This window comes from Stegodyphus dumicola, chromosome 1, assembly GCF_044657685.1.
Source record: "Stegodyphus dumicola isolate Sdum_Otavi_A_Nest chromosome 1, ASM4465768v1".
NCBI lineage: Eukaryota > Metazoa > Arthropoda > Arachnida > Araneae > Eresidae > Stegodyphus > Stegodyphus dumicola.
This window is the reverse complement of record NC_140768.1, coordinates 261,268,209-261,279,023: the sequence shown is the minus strand read 5'-3', so window position 1 is coordinate 261,279,023 and position 10,815 is coordinate 261,268,209. Positions and strand designations below refer to the sequence as shown.

Below are 10,815 nucleotides of genomic sequence, written 5' to 3'. Positions count from 1 at the left end.
AGGCTGAGCGCTAAAAGCCGCTAAATACTGGTAGTTCAGCCCGGGGTTCGAGTTCCGGCGAAAGGGGCTGGCTGCATGGGCGTTTTCTTGGTTTTCCTCATGTGTAACATGGCTACAGGCCCCTTTCTCAAAAAGTCCTCCACCGGGCATCCCTCCCTTTCCGCGTAATGCCTAAAGGCAGAGCACGTAATAAATAAATAAAAATAAAAGCACGAATTTTTTTTCCATTAATTTCATTACTAATTTAAACTTTTATATCTGATTAATGTAAATATTGCTTTTTTTAACAGAGCTATCTCATTGTCATTTTCTGAATCCTCAATAAAAGAACAATTTTTCATGGCATTTAAAATATAAAATATCCGTTTAGATTTTCACCAGTTTTTCGAAACCAGCATTTAATTTTGCTGTTTATAAAAAATAAATCTATTTTCATCGTATGCTTACTATTCAGCAGTTATAAGCTATTGTTTTCATTATTAGTCAAAGGTGCATTTCTGTCTATGCTAACAAATTCTCGAATCCAAAAAACAAATCTTACGCTCACGTAGCCACCAGTGAGGTTCGAACTCACGACCCCTGGTTTACGAGACCAGTGCTCTAACCACTGAGCTATGGTGGCGCGCACAGCTGCCCGAACTATGCTACGAAAAACTTTCTTTGCTATTAAACTACGTGAAATATTTGGCGAGTTATCGCTTAGCAGTTATTTTATTTATTCGGAGGAAATCTGATCTCCTTTAAATCTTATCTCTCATTGTGCTTCTCTGTTACACATTCATGAATATGTCTTAAATCCTTTGTTTATTCCATTTTCTGTTTAAAAGTTTAAAAATGATCCTTCAGAACAATAATAAAAATAAAATAAATAAGAATAAGAATAAAAGTTTACATTTATGTTTAACTCGCATTCTGAAGCAATAACTTGTCGCATATTTTTTTAATTGCCTGTAATTATAATGTATCTCAGAGCTTCTAAAAGTTATTGGGGAGATTCTTCAAGTTATATACCTCCCCAATAACTTGGTATTAGTAAGCTCAGTATTACTACATTTTAACGGTACTGCACTATTACTATATTTCACTGTACTACAGGATGAGGCAGCAATCTTTCCGAATTTTATATCTAAAGAATGAAGGGCAACAAACAACAGGTGCCATGCGAAGTTATATTTCGTAACTGGAACGAAAACGGTTTACCATTTTGCTTCCCACATATACCGGGATATAAGCCTTTGTGTGTTTCTAATAAGATGGTGCCACAGCACATACAACAAGAGCATTAGAACGTGCAGTTCCAGAATATTTCCAGGCAGTTAGATTCCTCTTTTCGGGCTGTCAATTCTGTGGCCAGCTCGTTCTCCTGATCTTGCATCTTGCGCTTTTTTTTTTTTTTTTGGTTGTTGTTTGTTTTGTTGTTGTTGTTGTTGTTGTTGTTATCTAGGGGCATCTGAAAGCAAAGTTTACTAAGGAAGTTTGAAGAAAATTAATGAAATGAATGAAGAATGAAGTTGTCTTCTAAATGTAAATCATGGTACCCCTAACAGAGATGAGAAGGAAGGTAATGTCAAATTTCAGAGAAAGATTCCAGAAAGCCATAAGTCAGAATTCCACTATTTAATTTTCAAAATAAAAAAAAAAATTGTATTACATGAAATGGGGAATTGATGCAAAGCGTTAATATTTATAAAAATATATATACATTGTTTGTTGTAATTGTGGAAAGCACTGACACATTTTATTATTTGCAGATGTGAAACAAAATCATAAACCTTATACTATCCAAATGCGAAATAAAATTAGAGCTAGTTCACTAGTGGCTGAATGTATGTGCATGTATCTCACTTGTCTGACATAATCAGAACAAGCACACGAATTACTATCTTGGCAAAGGAGTACAAGATTGCTTTGTCGTTAACCAGAGCTTTGAGCAGCAATCAGGTGACAGTCTGACTTTATGCTGAGCTCCACCCCAGTTTTGAAGGAGAGCATCCCGAGGAGGGCATCCGAGATGTCCTACCCCTCTTTCCCTCCCATTGGCCTCTCGGCTAGCAGCATATTTTGAGTGCCCGCATGCCGCATTGACACTACACATTTACAAACATTCATGCCTTCACCGGGATTCGAACCTGGACCCTTCAACACGGCAGTCAGCATCGCGTGCCTGAATGTCTAAAACTACTGGACACTAATAACTCGATGTGACCTAGAATATCGGGAACGGACAAGCTGCATTAGTGATTTAATGGCTTTCTTTATGAATAATACAAAAAAGAATCAATTTCGCTTCATTAAGGTATACATCCTTTAGACAGACAGCGCTTACCTTCTTCGCCGCATTGAATTAAAAAAGAGAAAAAAAGTGGTTTGTGTTGTTATATTTTGCTCTACAAAAAACCATTTAAGAACATACGTTTTTGACGCAAATGCTGAAGCTTGTGCTTGATTTCCTAATAAAGACTCCTGTTAATCATAAAATAGCCTTTTTTGTCTTCATTTATCTTTGGCTAATAGAAAGTCTAATTATTAGCCCAAAAGGGGTGGTATGATGAAACGAATGCGATATTAGTCTCGAAATGGCATTTTGCATCGAAACACTTAAATGCTTTGTTATCACTTACAACGCTACGTACAGCCATCAAATTTTGAATAACTTAGTCCTCCATCCGAGTATGAGCACCTGGAAGCCCGAATTTGGAATCAAGAATTTTTCACTATCTATTTCATATTTTATCAAACTTTAAGGAATTTTTGGTTAACAAACTCAACGAGTTCAAAGCGAGCAGTGGCAATACAATACATGTGGCAATACAATACGAGTGAAAACATTTTTATCTTCAGCAAGCGAGACTGTCTATCGAAAATTCTAAAGAAATGCTGTTTTTAAATATTTTGTGATTTTGCTGTTGAATCGAATTTTATGTGGCGTAAGCGCAAAGAACGTGACATTTAACAAATAAAGACACAAAACGTTAATAATTAAAAAGACAAAAAAAAGTTTTGAAAAGCCATCTTAGTAAGAAAAGTGATCATTGATATGATGAACTGAGAAGAGACTGGGGAAAGCAAACGAAAATCGTACGCCAAGACTTAGCGCTGTATCGAAAATTCTAAATGTAAACTGCTACTTTGCTTTTAAATTTTTTGTAATTTTGCTGTTGAATTGTATATGGTCTAAGTGTGAAGAAAATGATGCTTTATTATTAAGCCTCATTTTCTTTAGATAAAAAGACAAAAAAAAGGGGGGCTTAGTAGGAGTGAGTGTAATAGCAGATTGGTAGACTGCGAGCTCAACGAAAGTATAAAGAAACCTTAACAAACCCTTTTCGGCGACCGTTCAGATCTGAAAACTTTCAGACCTTTTTCTTTTTTAATTTACTTACGTCAAAATAGTAATTATTGTGCCTGAGCGTTAACTGCGACATTGTACTGAAATTCAGCAAATGCTTACATTATATTTCTTTATCACAATTCCACAACTTCATATGAACTATTTAAATTTATCACTGTCTTTCCACATATTGATGACTGCATTTGAAAAATTAGATCTATTGCCAGATTTTTTTCTTCGTATTTCATAAAGAATTCCGATACAAAAATGTATTTAAATGGTTGAGACATTAAAATATTATGAATTTTTAAAATATGGTAATATATAACAGTGGTACAATCATATTTTTACAACTTTATCTGTGCTATATAAGGCAGCGGTGTTCAACTGGGAATTTGGGGGCTACATGCGGCCTGCCCGGACCTTTCTTTGAGAAATTATTATTATTATTATTATTATTATTATTACGGACATCTTAATGCAGTACTATTTTCAAATAGAGATCTACGAATCCCGCAAACGCAGAAGGGCCCATCTTATGGTAAATATACGTATTACTGTTCTTGAGAACAATGGTGTACATAAGATCATCACAGCACCATAAAGGTACGAAGCCCATTATTCCATTAAATTGGCCTTATTATGATACGTGTACATTTCAGAATGTTTTTCAATGATGTGTAATGCACAGCCGTGCAGTACAACTAAAAATTTCTAACAATGCGCAGCTGCAAATTCACTGTTATGAGCTTGTAGTTTTTCATGGTATTTTCCTTAACTTTCATTATATTTCAACCCTTAAATTTTAAAGAAATAAATAAATTACCGAAAATTATATTCAAATCGGCGTTTTGAATTTCTCTTTATATGTCATTATACATTTGATCTTCGCGCTATTCTGTTTGTAGAAATGATTATGATAATGATCAGCTTGACACATCGATGACAAGGTCAAAGCCCTAATAAGGTTACACCTGCTTCTATTTTTTAACTGTGCTACTCGTCATTAAGTTTGCATAACTTTCTCATCTACACGAGTATTGTGACAAGAGCCGAGAAGGATAGAAATAGGCTTATCTTAAATATATTTTTTAATAAAATAAAAGAATACTTGTCCCAAATTTAATTGTTTTAATGAAATACTAAAATAATGTCCTTTAGTCCACTATGCACGTACAGAATAAAAGTCCTCCGTGAAACTTCACAAAAAATTAGTGAAAGGAGCAAGGACGTTAGAATGCTATCTAAAAATTCTTCAGTTCAAAATGCTGACACAAACTCCTTTGATAAAGGGAACATAGAACTATAAAGGTTATTTATGGTTACCTAAATATATTTTATGGATACTTTAAGTTTATACAAGAGACAGGTGTCTCAGTTGGTTCCAGTTTATACAAAAGGCAGGTGGTTAGGAAAGGGTAAGGAATAAATTACAAATTCATATTGAATTTATCAAATGAAACTATAAGGCTGCTTGAATTTTTTATTATAAATAATGGCTGTAGCAACATGAAGCTAACTTTCAATGAGTAAACAAACATGTCAATGAGTTAACATGTTAACTTAACATGTCAATGAGTAAACAAAAAATAGCTAACTTTCAATATTTTCTAACCTAAGTGATTCTTGCTTATAGCTCTTTTCCCCTCGTTTCGTCAGAAAATGAAATAGTAAGAAAAACGCGGTAAACTGTTGTAAAGTTATATTGTATCTCAATTCCTTTAACAAAATCAGGTTATTTAAAATATATTTATTTAACAAAACTGTATAAATTTTTTTTTTATTAGCATAAGCCACAATGTTTTCAATTCAAAACTTTTATATTTGTACTACACTGGTGTTCAAAATTAAGAGAATTTGCTTATTTTTGTCAATTTTCTAGAAATTTAGAAATTCTAATTTTGCCTTAAAAATATTTAATTAATTAAAATACTAGAAATTCTAATTTTGCCTAAAAAAAATACGAATTTTCTGTGTTGAATAAGCAAACGTGCACTAACGTGTGTGCGAAAGTTTTAGGGAAGAGCTGTAAAAAATGCAGATGGCATTTCTTTTAATGCTAACTTTTATGTTTTATCGCTATAGATAAAGAATTAATTTTTTAAAGGCATAAAACTGTGATTTGAAATTCTCACATATTAATTGAAAGGTCATGAATTAATCTGAGTTTAAGTTTTATTACATGTTCAGCAGATATTATGATAATTATAATAGAAATATTTAATTTCACAGTCTGGCGACGCAAAATGAAATAAATTAACAAATTAATCAATTATTATATCAGAATCTCAAACACAATATTCTATGAATAGCATTTTTACCAAATGTAGTGTTGTTGTTACTCGAAAAGAATTTCAAAACGATGAGATTTCATGATACAATTCTGAAATTAATAAAATATAGCAAGGAACAGTAATAGCTAAATTATTTGTTATTTTTATTCATCTTAAATTTCGACAAATCTCTCGGATGAAAATATCAAAATTCATATATATATGTTTACAATTCTACACTTTTTCTCCTAGCAGAAACTTCTTTCATTCTTCTTTTAAAACTCTAGCGTAGCTGAGTGTATAAATGAGCTAAGGAAATAAAATTTCATCTAAAAATAAGCGTCATGTGTGCGGCAGATAACGGCGCATAGCGAAGACATGTTTTTGGTTCGGCTGGTGAAGCTGATTTACTCTGGCGTGGATAAATGAAGTGTCAGCTTCATCTCAGTCGGCAAATTTATCTTCACCACTTCTCAAATGCTCCTCTTATTCTGGTGAGGTTTTGAGTAGATTTTGCGGATTATTTTCGAGCTAACTCTTTTAAACAATCTTGTTATGTTTTAGGAAGGAAGTTTAACTGTCATCAGTGTCTAATGAATATCATTTATCGTATCTGCCTGTCTGAAGTGTGGTAATGCACGATTATTTCACGCGTATATTCCTTGTCAAAGCTGCCAGGCGTGTCACACATCAAGACAAGGTATTTGAGGTTATAAGTAACCTCAAATATTATATATATATATATATATATAATATTGTTTATTGAGGTATATTTGAGGTTATAATATATTTCAGATTTGAATTTAAGGTTAAATACATTCTTTTGATATTATTTTATTTCAAAGCACCTACTGAACCTCATGACTTCCATGTACTGCCTGTTAAATTACACACATTTTTTGCTTCATTTCATTTAAACTTATTTCCTCGAATTTCAATTGAGATATGTTTTTCATTCAATTCATTCTATTCTCACTTCGCGACAAGGCAGAAATACATAAAACTCAAAATATCTCCATTAAAAATTGTAAAATATAGAAAAACATAAATCACCAAATACAGTCAAAACAGTAATTAAAAAAAATTACAGTTAAAATTAGAGTTTCTGCGCAAAAACAAGCAATTTGGACAAGAAAGCAGATTTTTCGGTGCACAAACTGAAAGTTTACTCTTGGTCCCACTCGGGAAAAAGGCACTGAAGGTGAAGAAACTGACTTAATTCATTATTCTGCTAAGTTTAAAATGTAAACAAATGGCGGCTTTGTTAGGCTCAGTAGCACTTAAACAATTTTTAAATGGTTGATTATTCTACAACTATTGCATGTAGATTAACTAAAGGCATAACTCTTTAATCGGAAAAAAGGACAACATAATTCAACAACTTTTAAAACAAAAAATGCACAATTTACCAACGTACAAGAATAAAAAAACTGAGCTCACCAAGTCGGGCAATATATATATATATATATATTTGGGTGCAGCCGATTGCAACCAAAAAGAAAGGTGCACAACTACATGTCATAGCAGTCTCAGAGATAGCAGATTTAAAGTAACGTGGCATCGAGAGGCATAAACGTGCTCAGTCTTACAATCCCAAAACCTCAGCTTAAACACTCTCTAACTCACTTAAATTTCTGAGGAAACGAAAAGGAGAAGTTACAATAAAGGCTTAAATTAAAAATAACTGGTTAACTTAAATAACAATTTAATAACTACATTGTACATAAGCAACCAAAAAAAGCAAAAAACGGTTACAACGTTTCCAAGTTTTCTTTATTGTTTCCAGTAAACAATAAAGAAAAAACTTAGCATTTATATAGGAAGAATAATCTTAGAAATATACATTTCTTCCGTAAAATCGGAATCAAATTTTACTTGCAAAAGAATGTCATTGACGGGTTGTTACAGTTTATGTAGCTGGCCACGAGAGGGCGCAGCGTTTTTTACTTTTAGCTTGTTATATTTTTCTTACCGCATTGCGGATTTTTGAGATAGATGTAGTGCAAGCAGGATTTTTGAGATAGATGTAGTGGCAACCAAAAGAGCATGATGAATGTTCTAATGTAAGCATACAATTCTTGTACATAGCTGTAAATAAAGCTTCTGTGTGATAAAAATGAAAAGGAATTCCAAGCGTTCCTGTGGATATTTATTAAGAAAGGTAAGCAAACTTTCACTTATCGATGTTATTAAATGTAAATAATAAGAATAAGAAACTAACCATAAATAAATCATAAGTTGCAACATGGTGCCGAAATTCCGAGATAACAGTGATCTTTAGATATATTGTGATTTAAGTATTTATTATTGTTCGATTAGTGATTGAATATTGATTATTAAGATGGATAAGTTAAACGCACTAAAAAAGAAGCGAGGAATGTTAAGAGCATCAGTAACAAGACTGATAGCTAAAATGGAAAAGGAAATAGAATCGGATAATGTTAAATTTGATTTATTAGAAGATGATTTATCCATCTTAAATGAAAATGAAAACGATATACTAATATTGAACACTGAAATCGAATCTATCCTAACAGATGAAAAAGAGTACGAAACTGAAATACAGGATAGCTTGGAATATAAAAATAAAATTACCTTGTGTAAATCGAAGATCAGTAGAATATTTAGAAATAGAAAATGTGTTAAATTAAATGAGTTGCCATCTAATTCTGCTACTATAGATATGGTAGAGAACACAAATACAAATGGCGCTAAACTTCCGAAACTAACCATAAATAAATTTAAAGGCGAAATATGTGAATTTCAAAGTTTTTGGGCTCAATACGAATCTGCTATACATAATAACTCTGCTTTAAAGGATGTAGACAAATTTAATTACCTCACATCTTTACTAACGGACGCAGCTTTAACGTCAATAAAGGGTTACCGTTAGTTGCCGAAAATTATGCTAAGGCAATAAATATTCTGAAAGAAAGGTTTGGTAGAAAGGACATTTTAATAAATGCACATATGAATCGTCTGCTGAATTTAAAGCCAGTTAAAAAAATAGATGATATTAAAACATTACGTAACTTATATGATAGCTTAGAAATTGAAATTAGAAGCCTTGATTCTCTTAACGTTACTTCGAATTCTTACAGCTATTTGTTATGCCCACTGTTAATGAGGATACTTCCTAGCGAATTGGTTTTAGAGTTTAATCGATCTTTAACCCCTGACACAGAAACCACAGTGACTAACATTTTGGAATTTCTGAAGAAGGAAGTTGAAAGCAGAGAGCGTACGTTTTTCCAAACATCGCCAAACTATTCCGAGTTTAACATTAGAACCGAACAACATAAACATCAATCGCGAGACCTTATTAAAAGTGAGAAATATCATACTGCCTTCAAAAACAAACATTTTGTTCCAGCAGTTGCGTCGTTGAATACGAATACATCAACAGCCGATTGTATATTTTGTGGGAAGATAGAAAATGAATCTTTGAAACATTCTACTTCAAATTGCGCAATTCCAATTGAGGAAAAAAGAAAAAATCTAAAATTGGCTAACAGATGCTATTTATGCTTTCGTAGGTCTCATACATCTACCCGTTGCAGCTCGAATATACGCTGTGATTTATGTTCATTAAGGCATAATACTATTTTACATGATAATAAATTTGAAAATAAACGGGAAAGTAAAGGTGAGCTTAAAACAGACACAGTGGTGGCGTCAATTTCGGAAAGAGATAACAAAATTTGGGTTTATTTAAAAACTGCAAATGCAATAGCTTTAGGTCTTCAATAGTTTCTGTCATCCTGACAGAAGTATCAAAACAATTAAAATTAAGTGTTGTGGGGGAAGAAGAACTTCAGATTTACACCTTCGGCTCTACTGAGCCTACAGTTAAAAGGCTAAAAAAGTTTAAGGTTATTCTTAAAGATATATGTGGACCTGGGAAAATAATAATTGAAGCTCTTGAAACTCCAGAAATTAATCAAGCTGTTATTGGTATGCCAGGAAAGGAAATACTTAATTATTGTAAGGAAAATTCGATAAGACTTGCTGATGCTACAGATACAGGTGTCCATAACTCTCAAATATCAGTATTAATTGGTAATGATTATTACTGGAAAATAGTCACTGGAAAAGTTAAAAGATTATCAAAGGGTCTTGTTGCCTCTGAAACCTTATTTGGTTACACTATAAGCGGAACTGAAGCATTAAGTAATGTTTCTACACTTCATTCCGGAATTACGGTAATGAATATTGTTGAGAATACTTCACATCCACATGATTTGGAAATTAGTGCAGCTCTAAAAAGGCTATGGGATTTAGATGCAATTGGAATACATGACTATTCAGCAAATGAAAATGACACTGAAGTTATGCATAGATTTGAAGAAACTATTGAATATAAAACCAATCGTTATGAAGTTTCATTACCTTGGAAGGACAATATGAACAAAATGGGTAGTAATTATAACATCGCCTTAAACAGATGGAACAGTTTACTTAGAAGGTTTAAGAAAAATCCTGAAATTTATGACAAGTATTCAAGGGTAATTGAAGATTATTTAAATAAAGGAATAGCTGAAAAGGCTCCGAAGAATTCTGAAGAAAACATCTATTATTTGCCACACCATTGTGTAATCAGAGAAGATCACGATTCTACGAAATTAAGGGTCGTATTTGATGCTTCCTCGCATACTCATGACAGTCTATCTTTAAATGATTGCTTACATTCAGGACCAAATTTAAACCCTGAATTATTAGATTTGCTAATTAAGTTTCGTCAACACAAAATAGCATTTGCTGCAGATATCGAAGCTGCTTTTCTACAAATTCTGTTGAAGCCTGAGGACAGAAATGCAGTAAGATTTCTTTGGACTTCAAAGGAAAAGGAGCAACCGACGATTTTAAGAATGACGCGTGTAATATTCGGAGCAATCCGTAGCCCCTTTTTACTAGCAGCAACTATAAAGCATCACGCAAGAAAGTTGAAAGCACAATATTCGAAGATCTGTCAGCTTCTTGAAGAAAATTTTTACGTAGATGATTTGATTCATGGTACAGATGATGAAGAAGCTGCTGCAGAAATTTATGAAGATGTGAAAAGAATTATGATACTTGCTAGTTTCAATATGAGAAAGTGGAGGAGCAATAACGCCCAATTACATGCGATTTGGAATGCAGCTGAAAATACGAAGTTTAATGGAGACGGAATGAATAGCACTTTGTTAGGGTATATTTGGAATCATGAAGCAG

General features: G+C 32.8%; 1 non-coding gene across 1 annotated transcript; it reads right to left on the bottom strand.

The window, feature by feature from the left end:
- Positions 1-549: 549 nt before the first annotated feature.
- On the bottom strand, positions 550-622 carry TRNAT-CGU (transfer RNA threonine (anticodon CGU)). The gene has a single exon. It is a non-coding gene; the product is annotated as a tRNA-Thr (tRNA).
- Positions 623-10,815: the final 10,193 nt, after the last annotated feature.